Genomic DNA, 15,836 nt, shown 5'->3' on the forward strand with positions numbered 1-15,836 from the left:
GAACTCGCGAGAGGCGGTATAACCTTGCCAGCCACGCGGATAAAAGGTCCCTCCTAATGTTACGTATTATGATAATTAAGTGTGCCCGAGCTCTCAGAAATTGCTCCGTTTTAATATGCGAGAAATTGCGAAAATTTAACCTTTATTCCTTCTTGAATATTTTCTTCTCAAAAACACATTTAATCATAAAATAGCATTAATAAAGTGGTAAAATTCTTTTTTATTAAAAAAATATTTCTCTCTTTTCTAATAAAAAAAATTCTAGGAGATATTTGAAAACTTCAAAACAATCAATATTTTCAAAGCAATAATAATCATTAATTGATTAGAAGCTGGATTACATTGTACGCATGTGATTTCTAATTAAAGCAACGACATATCGGCGGCAGATAATTATCGAGAATTACGACAGTTAGTGACAGTGACAGTGCGGAGCAGTCTGTCAAGTAATGTCGACATTTATCCGCGATACAGTTAAGCGGCCGTTTCATCGTCTTTCCCTTCTTTTTCTCGATATTGATTAGCAATTAATTCGCGATCGATATCGATATCGCTTATATAGGTATCGCCGAGCTTCGGGAAAAATTGCCCGATAGTTTCGCAACAGCAACGTCCTGTCGCACGGGATTTATTTATTCGCTCCTTATTTATTACGCAAATTTCTCCAACCGCAGTTTAGCCGATTAATCATCGTGACGCTTATTATTAAAACGTTGCGTGTCTCGGATGAATTATCGCCACGCATAAGTTCCTTCGTGACTCTAAGCACACGGATATGCGTGAGAGTGCGCGATATGCGTAAAGTGCCCCGATCGATGCCTGTGATATGTATAAAAAAATTTAGATTCATCGGGGATACATGTCAGTTACATGTACATAAAATATCGACGGCAAACTTTATTCGTCGCACTAAGAAAAAAATCTGGTTGCATTAATTAAAATTCTGGTAGATTCAACCAGTATGTCTGTTGGAAAATGGACGAACTAGAATTCTTGGAATTACCATGAATCTGTTTAATTTCTTCCTGTTAAATTTACCAAATTTTCTGATTAATAATACTAAACTCGCCAGCACCAAGTCGTCTAAAATTTTTTCCATCTAATCTCAAAAGTCTGTTTAATATTCTGAATTCCAACACGATTATTGCATAAATTCAATCAAGATTATTGAATAAATTATTTTAAATTCAGTTTGTTAGAAATTAAACTGATAAACAGTGATGCAAGAAGAGAATGCAGCTCAAACACCCACAATCAGAGAGCTAGCGTCCTCTTTCTGGCACTACTGCTCGTAAGAAAAAAAAAATATACTTTGGATTTAATGTTAATACTAGTTCTTTATATACATTTCATGGCAAATATTTAATACGAGTAAAGTTAAGAGTGGCAAGCAAAGAAATTAATGTAACAAGAAATTTTATAGATTCAATCAGAAAATACTAACCAAATCCTTATAGTAAAATCTATTAAACGTTCTAATTATAAAAAATCGAGTCTTATCATGATAAAAAATAGATATATATCATGATAAGAAGGCATTTTGGTTAAATCATATACGTCTTGTTGGTACAATCAAACGATTTTTCTCAGTGCGTTATTATTTTTCATTACCGATTTTCCATTATTGGCAAAAAAAAACTATAATTGACAAATTCACAAATTCTCTCAGTCCTTCTATTCTTCAATGATGTATAAACAATGCGAGTGTCATTTTAAAAAAAGACAAATTTCTCGACGAATTGTGTCTTTTTGAGACGCAAAATTTTGCCTACGATTCTTTTTTAATTAAAGAATTGACTTTTGCGCGACGTTAAGGATATGATAAAAAGTGCTGCGTTCGTTTAATACCCGAAGAGGCGCGAATCTACGAGATTTCGCTAGTTAACCTACTTGCGAGCACGCTTTCTTCCATCTTCCTTTTTTTTCTTTAAACACTCAATTTGATACTCAATAGCGACTTACGAGGTAATGAAGACAGTGACGTTGGACAGTGGTTGGTGGATTAACGGAGAAAGTCCATTCTCATTCGGCAAGATTGTTGGTAGTCCTTTGTTTATACAAAACATCGTTATAATCTCATTCATAAATTACCGGCTGTCCAATCGACAAGTGTGATAAATTTGCCGCGAGATTCGACGGGCCAGGCCAGGAGAAAATGAATCGTCATCGGCTCGATCGCTCGTAGATCCAGCGTTAATGATCCTTAAATCGCGGCTAATCGTGATTAAGATTCTAGTTTGCGACTTACGTAACGCGCGCTGCAGTTCTCGTCCGAACGAGCGAGCACAAGCGAGCCTAATAGCCTTCTTTTTCGTTTCCCGACGCGGGATATAAGGCGTCATAAAGATTAACGGTGATCTACGCGAGCAGCGACAGAAAAATGATGTGTTGCGCCGTAGGCGAAATATCGTTGCCGCTTTTTGCGCCGAGGGATTTGATTGGCCGAGTTGATTGGTTGCACGACAGGTATCGAGAAATGCAGCGATATTCAGTGAAATCGGGAGTAGAGCAACAACTTCAATTACAATTCGATAATTTAACAGTTTACCGGGCTCGTTTCAGGAAGCGGACAGCCGAGATTTATCACAAAAGCTATCGGATTAATAAGGTCGAAATAATGTAACGACTTATTGCGTTCCGCATGCTAAGCCCGGCTACATAAAATCACAGATATCCGAAGGATGTTCCGCTTTCACCAAACGATAGAGAGTGTATGTTAAAACGGCACCTAGAAACTTTTAGGGGAATTTAATTAATACGTTGCAAAAGAGCCGGATAATCTATGATTAAAATGTTCCTTTAATAAAATATAATTTCCACATGTGATTAAAGATAAATCAGAAAATATTCAACGTAAAACTGGCGCTTAGCTATTAACGCAAAATTAAAAGTACGAATTAATTATTATAATACATTTGGACATAATGGAGATAAGCGAAACTTTGGCTTTTCTGATTACCGCTTAATATAACGTGTATCTTACATTAGGGCAATTATAAATACGGCATAATAAATTCCAATGTGCCGCTGCGAGATAAATCGAAATAAAGCGAGCACTTATTCCGCACCTCCCCCTCCTCCTGACGAGAGGGGGGGAGGGGGTGATCGTATTTATTTAATTCCCATCTTATTAAATTTGCGCTCGCGCTCGTGAATTGGGACAAGGGTAGATTTACGGTCTCGATCAATTAGAGAAACGAGAAGCGTAGAAGAGAAGAATTTTATGACGCGCGAAACCAGAAATGCAATTTCGAAGTGTGCGAGCAAGTGTCGGCGCCGCGCGGTTTACGGTTCATTAAATTATATTTCCTGTCGCGCGTGCACCACCTCGCGATATTTATTGTCTCTCGAAAAGGCCGACGGGAGTTTCACGCGGCCATTTTCACCGCCAATATCATCGGTCTAATTTTCATTCTATCGATTTAAAACAACGAGAGCGCGCGATTTCGTCGTAAGAAAGAAAAAAAGGAGATTACACGTACATTTGATACGGAATTATATATTTAACGGCGAAAGCGCAGAGCGGAGGATTATAAATTATAACGTTCGCATAAACGCGAAAAAGGAAAAGGATATTGTATCTCGCACATTGTGCCCATTGAGATACGGACTTCTCTCCAACTTCCGGCCCGGAGAGACCCGGAGACTTTCGGAACCAGGCGGATTTAATCAAGCGGAAGTGATCGATGATCGCCAAATCGATCGAGGGGAAAAGCGGCTACTCGAGTTTCAAGTTTTTATACATCTCGCAGCGTATAATCCGCGCAAAAAAAAATAAAGTCGTCGGGATACGCAAATTTAAGAAGTCCGCGAGAGATCGATGATCGTCAACTTTCTAATCGGAATATCGAATAATGCGCGCGCGTGCATTACGTACGTATAATACATTGTGATAATCGTAGTAATATCTTTCTAAAAGTGAATCAGTGTATTAATACTAAAAAAACAGTAAATAATCACTGATTACAGTAATTATAAGTACAGCACTGTAAATTAGTGATATCTTATTGAAAGAATTAATTAATAATTTTGACTGTTTCAATCAGTAATATTAAACTACAATTTATCTCTTTATCTATCTCATTCTTTTTTTCTGTGTATTCTTAATTTTTACACACATTTGCGAGTTTTAAAATTAGCTTGTTATTCCACTTTATACACAGGAAAAAAATAAGTGTCAAATCAAAACTTGTATACTTAAACTAATGCTATTCATTGTTTCGTATATACGCAACAATTTATAATTTTCTTAAAAGAATTTAATAATTTTAAATTTCAACAATATTATATCTTATTTTAATATTTTAATTGTCACCTCAAGAATATATAATTATTTAATTCTACTTTAAGAAAATTATAATCTTTGATTTAAAAATGTTATTTTCTATCCAACATTGTTTCTTTTCCATTCACGAAAATTAAATCTTAAATCATAAGAATATATTTTTCTCGATTGAACTATAATATAAAATGGCATCATTCAAGTAAGCAATTATTCAAGCAATTATATTTCACTTTAATTAACGTGATATAATCTCGTTTCAAGATTTCCGTGTGAAATATATTTTCAAAACAAGAATGTCCTTTTTTTCTATGTGATAACGTCGTAATATTGTAAATTCAAGCGATTAAAATCGCATCATCGCTTTTCATCGAAATGCCACGGCACTCGCTATTTCAATAGCGAGCGGCTGCAGGTCAGCCCTATCATGCCGCGCGTTCCGGCATTCAACGTGTGCCGGTAATTGTTAATTGCATAACGCGTCATCTATCATCGGCTAATGATACAATCCGGTGGCGCACGGTGAATCGATATTACATTTCGGATGGCCTAATCGCTAATAAGGATTTATGGATATCGTGCGCGCCGTTGGCAGAATGTGAAAGTCTCGAATGCCCTGCCGTAACGAGGGTGTACCGTGTATCTTCTCTCCTTCTCCCTCTTCATCCCGCCTATGCGCGTCCCTCTTGTATGAAGTAACGGCTCGCCGATGCAATTATTAATGAATCCGCAACGTTGCGATACTCGCGCTACGTGACCTTTCTTCCCGGAGGAATCCACATTCAAAATAAGACGCTCGATTACGCTCGTCTCGCAATCGCCATCCGATATATCCTAATGGGAATCGCTGAAAAACACGCGCGGGTTTCCCGACGAAATTGCCGCGTACGCTACACTGGAATTTAGTATAATTCTATCTTCGGGTATCTCTCTCCGGATGTCGTAAGGGTGATGGTTGAAAGTAAAAAGATATCGGTTCCTTTAAGCGAGCAGATATTCGATGCCATAAAGAACCGTTAGAAAGTATCGATATCTAAGAGATATCGTTAGATATAGATTCTTTAGAGCCAGACTAGACGTGTGGGACGTGAGAAAGAGAGGCGATATGTGACTTGAACGGCTCATCCCGATCTACATACATTTACAAGTCCATTTACACATCCATTTACAAGTCTCGCGTTTGAGAATTTTCGATTTTAGAAATCTTCGATTACCGCGACAAACACATTAAAATGCGTCGACACGTTCGCACGAAAGTCCCGCTGACGCAATTGTCACACCATTAGTCTAACGCATCAGCTGCTTCCCTGACCCAGAATCTCGACGGCGACATAATATCGACTTTCGTCTACCGACGAAATTCCAACCGCGGAATTCGGGATAAACGTTAATCCTCCCTTCCGGCTCGTCATTACCGTGAAAGTGTGAATTTACGGCTGGACTGAACTATCAGTTGCTTTAAGACAAATCGTGATATATGTGTACGCGACACCTCGGCGACTTTGCTTCTCATTAATCTCTATATATTTATAATTTTCTACAATGCTTAAAAGTTTCTTCCTTTTGCAAGAAAACAAGAAAAAAAGGTATTTCTTTTCTCCCAGATGAATTATTATATTAGATTATTTAGAAAATATTATTTAAAAATTAATATTATTTTTAAAATATTAAAAAATTATAAAATTATATTCTCTAAAAGTGAATCAGTGAAAATATCATCAATTTATAATACAAACAGTAAAATAAGGTTTCATTGAGAAATAGGAAGTATTTTACTGATCTTCAGTGAAAATGCTTTTTTGATATTTTATCTTATATATCACTGATTATGGTCAATTAAAGTAAAAGATTCACTGTAAAATCAGTAAATTTCAATGTAAAACCAGTAATCGCTAGTTTGTTCATTTATCACTATATGATCGCTATCTCTCTCGTATTTAAGCTTTAGTCATAAGAATTATATAAAGTTTGCAAAGAGCGACAGATAAAATTAGAAATATTACTTCAATTTAATTTCTGATACAATCTCAATAGATAGGCTTCGGATATTAAATCGATTTTATAAGTCGGACAAATAAATGTCTGGCGACTTAATGAAAATTATTGGTTCGTTATCTATTTAAAATAACAAGTTCAGTATACATGTAATATAAATAAAATAAAATAAATATAAATAAAATATTTAGTAAATATAAATAAAATTTTTAATTTTACATAAAATAGAGAGATGAATTGTAGTTTAATATTACTGATTGAAACGGTCAATATTATGAACTAATTATTTCAATAAAATATCACTGATTTACACTGCTGTACTCAATGATAATACACTGATTCCCTTTTGGAGAGTAGCCTCTCACTTTTTCTCTCTCTCCGGAGAATTAAAGAATTAAGACATTTCGAAATACGATTATATAATTGACACATAATTAACTCGATAAAAATATCAGCGTACTGTTCAATCGGAAAAGCCAAAGCTAGAAAGATCCAAGTCATGGTGTGAAAAACATAAATGTCATCGCGTCTCGTAAATGTTGAAAAATCCAGCCTGTTGGGTAATCGACTCTTTAGATGGCTATCAAAGTGATCTAGCGATAGATAAATCGCGATTCGAGGCGTTTAGGGCGATCCGAGGCGCCGCGGCGCGGGTCTCACCGGATAATTCCTAATTCCTTAGCGCTATAAGGCGCTCCTCAATTAACGTCACGGCGCTAACTTTCACCGCGAGGCAAAGCCGCTTCGGTTACGCCCCATTACCTTATTGCTCGCTTTGCACGCGTGCCTGGCTGCGTCAGTCCGTGAAAAGGCGCCCCCCGGCGCCACGTCGCTCGCTTTACACGCGTGCATGCGTGCGGTAAACGCTCCGACCGGCAGGACGTAGGCGGAAGCGGATGCGAGAGGGCCGAAGGTGAAAAGGCGTACGAAAATGTACGGGCGAGGAGAAAAATTTGAGCCGCTCTCGCGGAGAAGTAGTTCCGCTCGATCCGAGCGATCCCTGGTCAGACGGCTGTGTCTATGGTTCGCCCTGATCGTGTTTATCCCACGCGTTTTGCGTTCGTTTCGTGAAAAATGTCTTGTATCTTATTATGACCAATATTCTGCACACGTCTTATACCGTAAAGATACCTAACCTGGTCAAGAACTGCCTGGACAGAAGAAAGTATTTTCTTGTGACATTTTTACATATATTATATATATATTTATTTATTATTATTATATATATATATATATATATATATATATATATATATATATTATATTGAAAAATATAATATATATTAATATTCATCGCGTATTTTTTCGAACAGGTTCCACTTATCGCTCTCAGAAAGCCCTGTTCGCGTATATTTATATAATTATTGCATATTTTTTTCTATAAATGTCACAAAATATTATTTATCCGTCAGATCTTTTTCGCTTTCGAAGCGTATCGTTCACAATTATTTCCTTTCAAATTCATATATGTAATCAATCATTATTACTTTGTAAACGTCACACATCTACTTCCTATTTTGTTATATAACATTATTTGTGCTGCTACAATACATATTAGAAGTCGTTTGTAGGTTCGTTTAATTTCTCAAAAGAAATTCATTTCAAACGTAATAAACACTTGAAATCAATTCGATTCCATTAAAAAGAGAGTAATGTCTACTTTAATGATACAATTGAATATAAGAAAAAAAGGGCTGCAAGATCGGGATCTCGCGGATACGTGATGATAATAATTTTTGTAACGATCCGCTGTTAGAAAGATTGCGCGCTAATGGCAGCTGTTGCACCGAGCAAAGGCGTGTCCCATTAGACGTTCGTGAGGTAATACGAAGCCTCCGGTTCCTCGATTAGCCAGTCACCTTACACGGTTAATCTTTCGGTATATTCGAAGCGCATCGCACTACTTTCACCCGCGTTTCCTTTTTCCGAGCTCGCTTTTCCGCGTCGCTCGTGGCACCTGTTTTGCAAAACGTCCGCTTACAAAATTGACAATGAAATTCTGATAATGAGATTCACCGGGAATTTAGAGCAAGAATTAAATTTAATTTCGAATTTAAAATTTTAGGGAATTTAGAATATTTAGAGATTTCTGATTTTATATCCTTGAATAAATTGTTTATATCGAAATTATATGGAATGTTATTTAAGGATGTATTGGAGATATATTACAATCAATGAGATCGCCGTGAATTTTTAATTTAACATTCTTAATAACATTCTAAATCGGCATGAATTATTTCAAATTTTTTTACTTGCTCCTTTAAAAGTTATTAATTTTTGAATTTTGCGATTTTAACATAGGATCTTATGTAAACGTTCAAGAGACAGGTAATAAATTATTCACAAACTATAAAAAAACAATGATAAAAATTTCATTTTGTAATATTATATTCTTCATACATGTAAAAATGTTCCCACAAAGTTTCAAAACGATTTACTTGCTCGTTTTAAAATTATTATTAAAAAATAACTGTGATTATCGGTTTGACGCATATTGATGATAAAACATGGCAACATTTTCTTGGAAATTAAGACCTATTTATATTAAAGAATACTTTGAAGTATGATTTCGTGATTTTTAAAAAATTTTTGATCAATTAGAATTCGTATTCTGCCTAACTTTAATTTTTTGATACTTTGGATTAACTTTTGAGACAGACGGTCCGTCCAATACATCCTTAAATCCGATGAAAAATTTTTCCATGTATTTTAAAATGTGTCTTTCCTTCTTCTCGCATCTGAGGCTTGCATCTTCTAGCAACAGGTATTATTCTGACATTACAATATTACATTGTTGAGTATTACAAGAGAAACCGGAGCGAGTCTACATCCCGCTAGATTGCCTTTCTTTTCGACAAGATTGGCTAATACTAATTTGATGTTGCTCCGATTCGTGTATACCGGCTTTGGAATCCCGATTAAGTTCAAAGGTCGACGGAGCGATGATGAGGAAAAAGTACCGCATCATTGCGTTCGTCGATTGATCGATCACGCGAACATTCCCGTAAAGAAACAATAGAGCCATTCTCCGGACTGTCTGTCTGTCGTTTTTAGTCGACGGCGCGCTTTTTACAGGTCAATCACGTCGCAAAAATTCCTTTTCGCACGCGCACCGAATCTTCCTTGAGAGTTGGCGATCGATAATAAAACTTATCTTCCACCTCGAATCTTCCGCACTTAAATCGCGATAGTCGCGAGTGCACGAGAGTGGCGTTTAAATGTAATTAAAGACAACGATCGAGGCAGCTTTTCAATCGATGCCTCTAATTAAACGCCGCGACGAAAAAGTTTGATCGATTAAGGTGATTTCAATGAGCGGAGAGCACAGTTAAACTTGTTAACCATCATTTCTAATTCTTCAAGAGTTTAAATTAGGATTATCACACTGAGAAAAATCGTTTGATTATACCAACAAGACGTATATGATTAAAGGCATTTTGGTTAAAGCAAACAAGAATTTCTAGTTATCATGATAAGACTCGATTTTTTATAACTAGACATTTAATAGATTTTATCTATAAAGATTTGGTATTTTTTGGTTAGATCTATAAAATTTCTTGTTACATTAATTTCTTTGCTTGCCCCTCTTAACTTAACTCGTATTCAATATTTGCCATGAAATGTATATAAAGAACTAGTATTAACGTTAAATTCAAAGTATATTTTTTTTTCTTACGAGCAGGAATGCCAGAAAGAGGACGCTAGCTCTCTGATTGGGTGTTTGAGCTGCATTCTCTTCTTGCATCACTGTTTATCAGTTTAATTTTAACAAACTAAATTTAAAATAATTTATTCAATAATCAGGATTGAATTTATCCAATAATCTTGTTGGAATTCAGAATATTAAACAGACTTTTGACATTAGATGGAAAAAATTTTAGACGACTTGGTGCTGGCGAGTTTAATATTATTAACCAGAAAATTTGGTAAATTTAACAGGAAGAAATTAATCAGATTCATCTGGTAATTCCTACAAGAATTCTGGTTCGTCAATTTTTCAACAGACATACACTGAAAAAAAAACTTAGTTGAAAAAGGCAAAATTTGTTTTGCCCAACTAAATATATTGTCCGATATATTGTTCAAATAAATATAACTAAATAAAATATTTCGAAATAATTTGTTGATGTAAACAAAGCTTATTCAAATCATCAAAACAGAGAGTTCAACGATGTACATTTTTTTTTTCAGTGCACTGGTTGAATCTACCAGAATTCTAATTAATACAACCAGATTTTTTTCTCAGTGCAACATATATATATAGCATCTGTGTGTCTCGTTTTTCTCGAAAACTATCTTCAATTATTCGTAAATCACAATTATTTTTATCGGATGACTCTCGGGGGGAAAAAAATCAGACGCGTGTAATTGCAATAATTCCGGACAACATTATCTCCACAGGGGTCGAGAATTCCGACGAGACCCTCGACGGGAACGGCTCTACAAATTTACACGCAAAATAAACAAATAAAAATGACGGGGACGTTAATAAAGTCGGCGAATTTGCGGAGGTGTCGCACGTCGCGTGTTGCCGATGTATCACCGTAATTGGAGGTGTACATAATATCAATCCGGTGTGTCCGAATTAGGAAAACAATTAACGCCGCGGGCGACAAGGAGCGAGGACGATGAAAGGGGAGAAAAAGAAAGAGAGAGAGAGAGAGAACGATAGAAAACAACTCTTCGATGATGTTCCAGCGCGTTGCCCGCTGGGACCGCATCAATCTCGTTCCGGACCATTCAATTGATACTATCTCGCGCGATTCGCAGCAATAAACAATGACACGTCGGTGCAACGACGGCTTGTCCGCTGTCCCTTTCGGTCCGGCTCTTGCACTCCGCCTCTCGCCGGTTTTGCCCGGGGACTTTTTCTTTTTCAGATTAACGCGGGAGGCGCACGCGTGATTTATCCTCTTGCATTTTTCTTTATCGGGATAAGCGCGCTCCGTCCCCTCTTTCTTTCTCCTTTATTTTTCGCGAGAAGAACGAAGGACAGACCCGAGACTCCAACGGAGCGTCACAAGGATCATTATGACTCGAGCAATCGAGATAACTGGGAAAAAAATAACCCTCGAGCTCTAGGTGATTACGATAAATTTTTAAATTCAAGTCTCCGCTTTAAATTAATGTACAAGGTAACCGAAATTGATGAAATGAATCTCGTTTCGCGATAAAAAAGCTTTCGCGCTAAAGGAACAAAAATCAATCGAGAGTAAAAAAACGGAGCTATTAATAGAGTTATATAATATATAAAAATATTGCGGGTATCCGTAGCGGAGGAGAGACGCTCGCCTGTCGACTTTCTCGTCGAAAGACGAGTAGGTAAAATGTAGGTTATACGTAAAACGCGCGGCGAGGGTGCCTATGATGAGAGGAGTCCGTGTAAAGTGCCGCCGCTTCTCCCTCCCCCTCGTCCTCCTCCTCCTCTTCCTTTTCGCGATATGGAAACGGCCCGTGGTAAGGTCAGCCGTAGAGACACGCGGTGGATGATTTCACCTCGGCCATATTTATTATCCTAATCTCGACACGGTGCGCACGTTTGTGGCCTACATTCGCCGCAAATTGTCCGACCGCCCCCGTTTTTCTTCGCATGCAGATCGAGCGAGCGCAACCGGACGGATCTTTGCATGCGCTTCTTCCACGGCTGTGTCTCCCCTTTTTTCGCCTCCTCCGCTCCCGCCCCCTCCCCCTCGCTCCTTCGTTCCTTCCGCGTCCCGCGCCGAATACGATACCGCGGTGTTGGCGGTCTAATAACAATAATAACTACCGCTAACGCGGCGGAGCATCGGCGCGTGATGGCATGTAACCCGGTCGGGTTACTTCCACGAGGGGAAATGCGATGATGTCTAAAAACTGCATCCCGCGAACGAGCAGTTTGCTTAACCTTCGATCTCGACGCGCGAGAGAAACCGTTCTGGTTTGCAATAAAATATCCGGCCAGGAGGAATTTTCGAGCTTTATAACGATTTTACGATACCATCATTGACGTCGAGAAAATGAATCGAGTTCGAAGTACCTTTCGCGAGTCTCTTGCGCGGATTTTTATTGATTATTCGCCGAAATGCATATAAAATATACACACTAAAATACACACGAACGGTCGAGATTGGATTTCCGGCCGTGAGGAGGATCGTGGGAGGGGAAATCTAAGGAGTGACCGCTCGAGCGTAATTAACGGACCGTAACTAACGGCTAATCCCGAGCACCGACTAATGACACGATTTTCACCCACGTCCGGATCGCGATATCGCGGGCGTAATTACGTCCGCGCGCCCGCGACATTAGCGTACAATGGTTCCATTGTTATCAGGGCTCGGACAACGATCGCCTAACGTCTTTCCGCATTTTTCCGCAGTCGCCGGTAGTCGCCATTCTCGCGGAATTCATAGCCGCTAGTCCATATCCATATTTATTACTTTTCCGGTACGCCATGAAAAATTATTGCTCGGTGACTTATTCCTCTTATTCTCGTGTTTTATCTCGCGTTGAATTTATAGTTGTGTGAATAGTTACATATATCATCGCCGTTGAATACTAATCAGGAAAATTTAATCTTGGTACCGTACAAAATATGTCATAAGCTTTCACTATTGAATTGTAAATTGATAAAATATTATATATATACTGAGAAAAATCGTTTGATTGTACCAACAAGACGTATATGATTGAAGACATTTTGGTTTAATCAAACAAGAATTTCTAGTTATCGTGATAAGACTCGATTTTTTATAACTAGAACGTTTAATAGATTTTATTATAAGGATTTGATTAGTATTTCCTGGTTGGATCTATAAAATTTCTTGTTGCATTAATTTCTTTGCTTGTCACTCTAACTTAACTCGTATTCAATATTTGTTATAAAATGTATATAAAGAACTAGCATTAACATTAAATCCAAAGTATATTTTTTTTTCTTACGAGCAGTAGTGCCAGAAAGAGGACGCTAGCTCTCTGATTGTGTGTGTTTGAGCTGCATCCTCTTCTTGCATCACTGTTTATCGGTTTAATTTCTAACAAACTGAATTTAAAATAATTTATTTGATAATCTGGATTGAATTTACCCAATAATCTTGTCGGAATTCAGAATATTAAACAGACTTTTGAGATTAGATGGAAAACATTTTAGACGACTTGGTGCTGGCGAGTTTAGTATTATTAACCAGAAAATTTGGTAGATTTAACAGGAAGAAATTAATCAGATTCATCTGGTAATTCCTACAAGAATTCTGGTTCGTCCTTTTTCCAACAGACATACACAGAAAAAAAAGAAGTGTCAAATCAAAATTTATATATTTAAACTAACGCGTTTATTGTTTCATATATACGCAACAATTTATAATCTTCTTAGAAGAATTTAATAATTTTAAATTTCAACAATATTATAGTCTTATTTTAATATTGTAATTGCCACCTCAAGAATATATAATTATTTAATTCTACTTGAAGAAAATTATCATCTTTGATTTAAAAATGTTATTTTCTATCCAATATTGTTTCTTTTCCATTCAAGAAAATTAAATCTTAAATCATAAGAATATATTTTTCTCGGTTGAACTGTATAAAATGGCTTCATTCAAGTAAGCAATTGTTCAAGCAATTATATTTTTCTTTAATTAACGCGATATAATCTCGTTTCAAGATTTCCATGTTAAAACTAAATATATTTTCAAAACAAGAATGTCCTTTTTTTCTGTGTACTGATTGAACCTATGAATTCTAATTAAGAATTCTAATTAATGCAACCAGATTTTTTTCTCAGTGTATAGTCTAAATTAAATTCCTTTTCTGAGAAAGAAAACACCTTAAAAAAACCATATAAATATACATGTGCAATATGACAGCATCGATAGCATCAAACGAAAAGGCCCGTACACGAAATAAAATAATTGCAATCGGTAAAAAATGCAAGCAAAAAGTTCCAATCTTTAATAGCATTTGTAAGAGAAAGCTTTTGAGAAACGATGTCGATTATTACGGATTTAATCAAACGAAATCGAACGTATCACATTGCTATAAAAAAATATGAAATCTCGTATCCCAAGTACAATGATGCGTGTACATCGGTCTCATTACTTGGATATCGCCTTCTCCGCCTCGTCTTTTTTTTTTTTCTTTACTTTCGCGATGAGCGAACGAATGCGATTCGAAAACCGCAGGCGAAGGTCACTGAGTTATTAAAACCAGTTCCCTCCTCGCCTCCGCCCCCCCCCTCCCCCTCGGTGAGAAGTCACGACCGGGTTGCCCTGGTCGGGCATCGCATCAACCCTCGCCGCGCGAGTTTTACAGCTCGCGGACCGAAATGGAAGTGCCACTTTTGAGCCGCCGATTAACCACCGTCCCTCTGATCTACGGCGGTTAGACGAGCCCCGCTGCCGAGAATATATATATATATATATATATCCGTCGACGTATATCCGGACACCGGGGTTTTCGGAGAAGCGGCCGACGCCGCCTGGTTCGGCCTGGCTTTTACAGCCGTCGCGCAAATTAAACTGCCACCCTCAAAGAGGGTCGCCGAAGAGGACGATGTACGCGGCTCTTAGATCTCGTTTGCGCCTCGCATTTTTTAATGCAACAGGAATCCCTCCTCCCCGCGCCCGCGACGGATCCTGCTCTTGTACCCGAGGATATACCGGGCGTAAATTTTCTATACGCGCGAAAGGATAAGAGTATCCAAGTGCGTAATCCGATTGCTATAAATTCAATTTCGTCCTCGTATTCTCGCGCTCTCACTTTCGAGATTTTACGAGACGCGAAGCTGCGCCTCTAATAAAATCCACGTTTAAATATAAATGATACGTACTTTGAGATCCAAAAAAAAAAAGAGACGCGAGAATTATAGTCTTTCTTAAGGAAACGCATCGTACTAATGTCTTTGTAAAAGACGCGGAAATTTGACGCGCAAGTGTATCTCTTTCCGCGATGAATGGGAATCGCGATAATATTCGAGTTACGAAGCGCTAAGAGCGATAAGAGTATCCTATGCAGGAAGAGAGGCTGCGAGGAAACGACGTAGTGCCGGGACATAATAATAAAGAAATGACCGCGGTGAGTTACGAGACAACATAAGTGATATGGTAATGAGATAGTACCTAAACGAGCTAAACACACCGCAGCCCGAACCCGCTGCCGCGGCCGTAAGCGGGAAAAGCTACGGTGCTCCCGTAATAATATGGCGTATAAAATGCAGGGGAATCAAAGTATCAGTGAAAGCCGATCGATCGATCGATCGTTCCAGGGGGAGGTACGTACGGTACAATAATCGGCAATCCATTCGGAGCCATTGTTTCCGACTTTGTTGGCGTCCGTTTTAATGGCGGAAGTGAAAAACTCGCCTTTGAAAGTGTGCCGATCGAGAGCTCACGCCGGAGGATTATCGAAAGGGGTATCCCGCTGCGCGATTTTTCGATCGTTCGAGGCGAGCGACGCGACTCGCACTCGTACAATGGCTGGATGTCAAGGAAACGTTGTAACTGTTCCGACCGAACAGTTCTCGCCGTTTCTACTTAAACAGTTCTTTTCGCCATAGGATTGAGAATCGATGTTTTACTCACCGGTC

The sequence above is a fragment of the Camponotus floridanus genome, unplaced genomic scaffold (genome assembly GCF_003227725.1).
Source record: "Camponotus floridanus strain SB8 unplaced genomic scaffold, Cflo_v7.5 scaffold8, whole genome shotgun sequence".
Classification (NCBI taxonomy): domain Eukaryota; kingdom Metazoa; phylum Arthropoda; class Insecta; order Hymenoptera; family Formicidae; genus Camponotus; species Camponotus floridanus.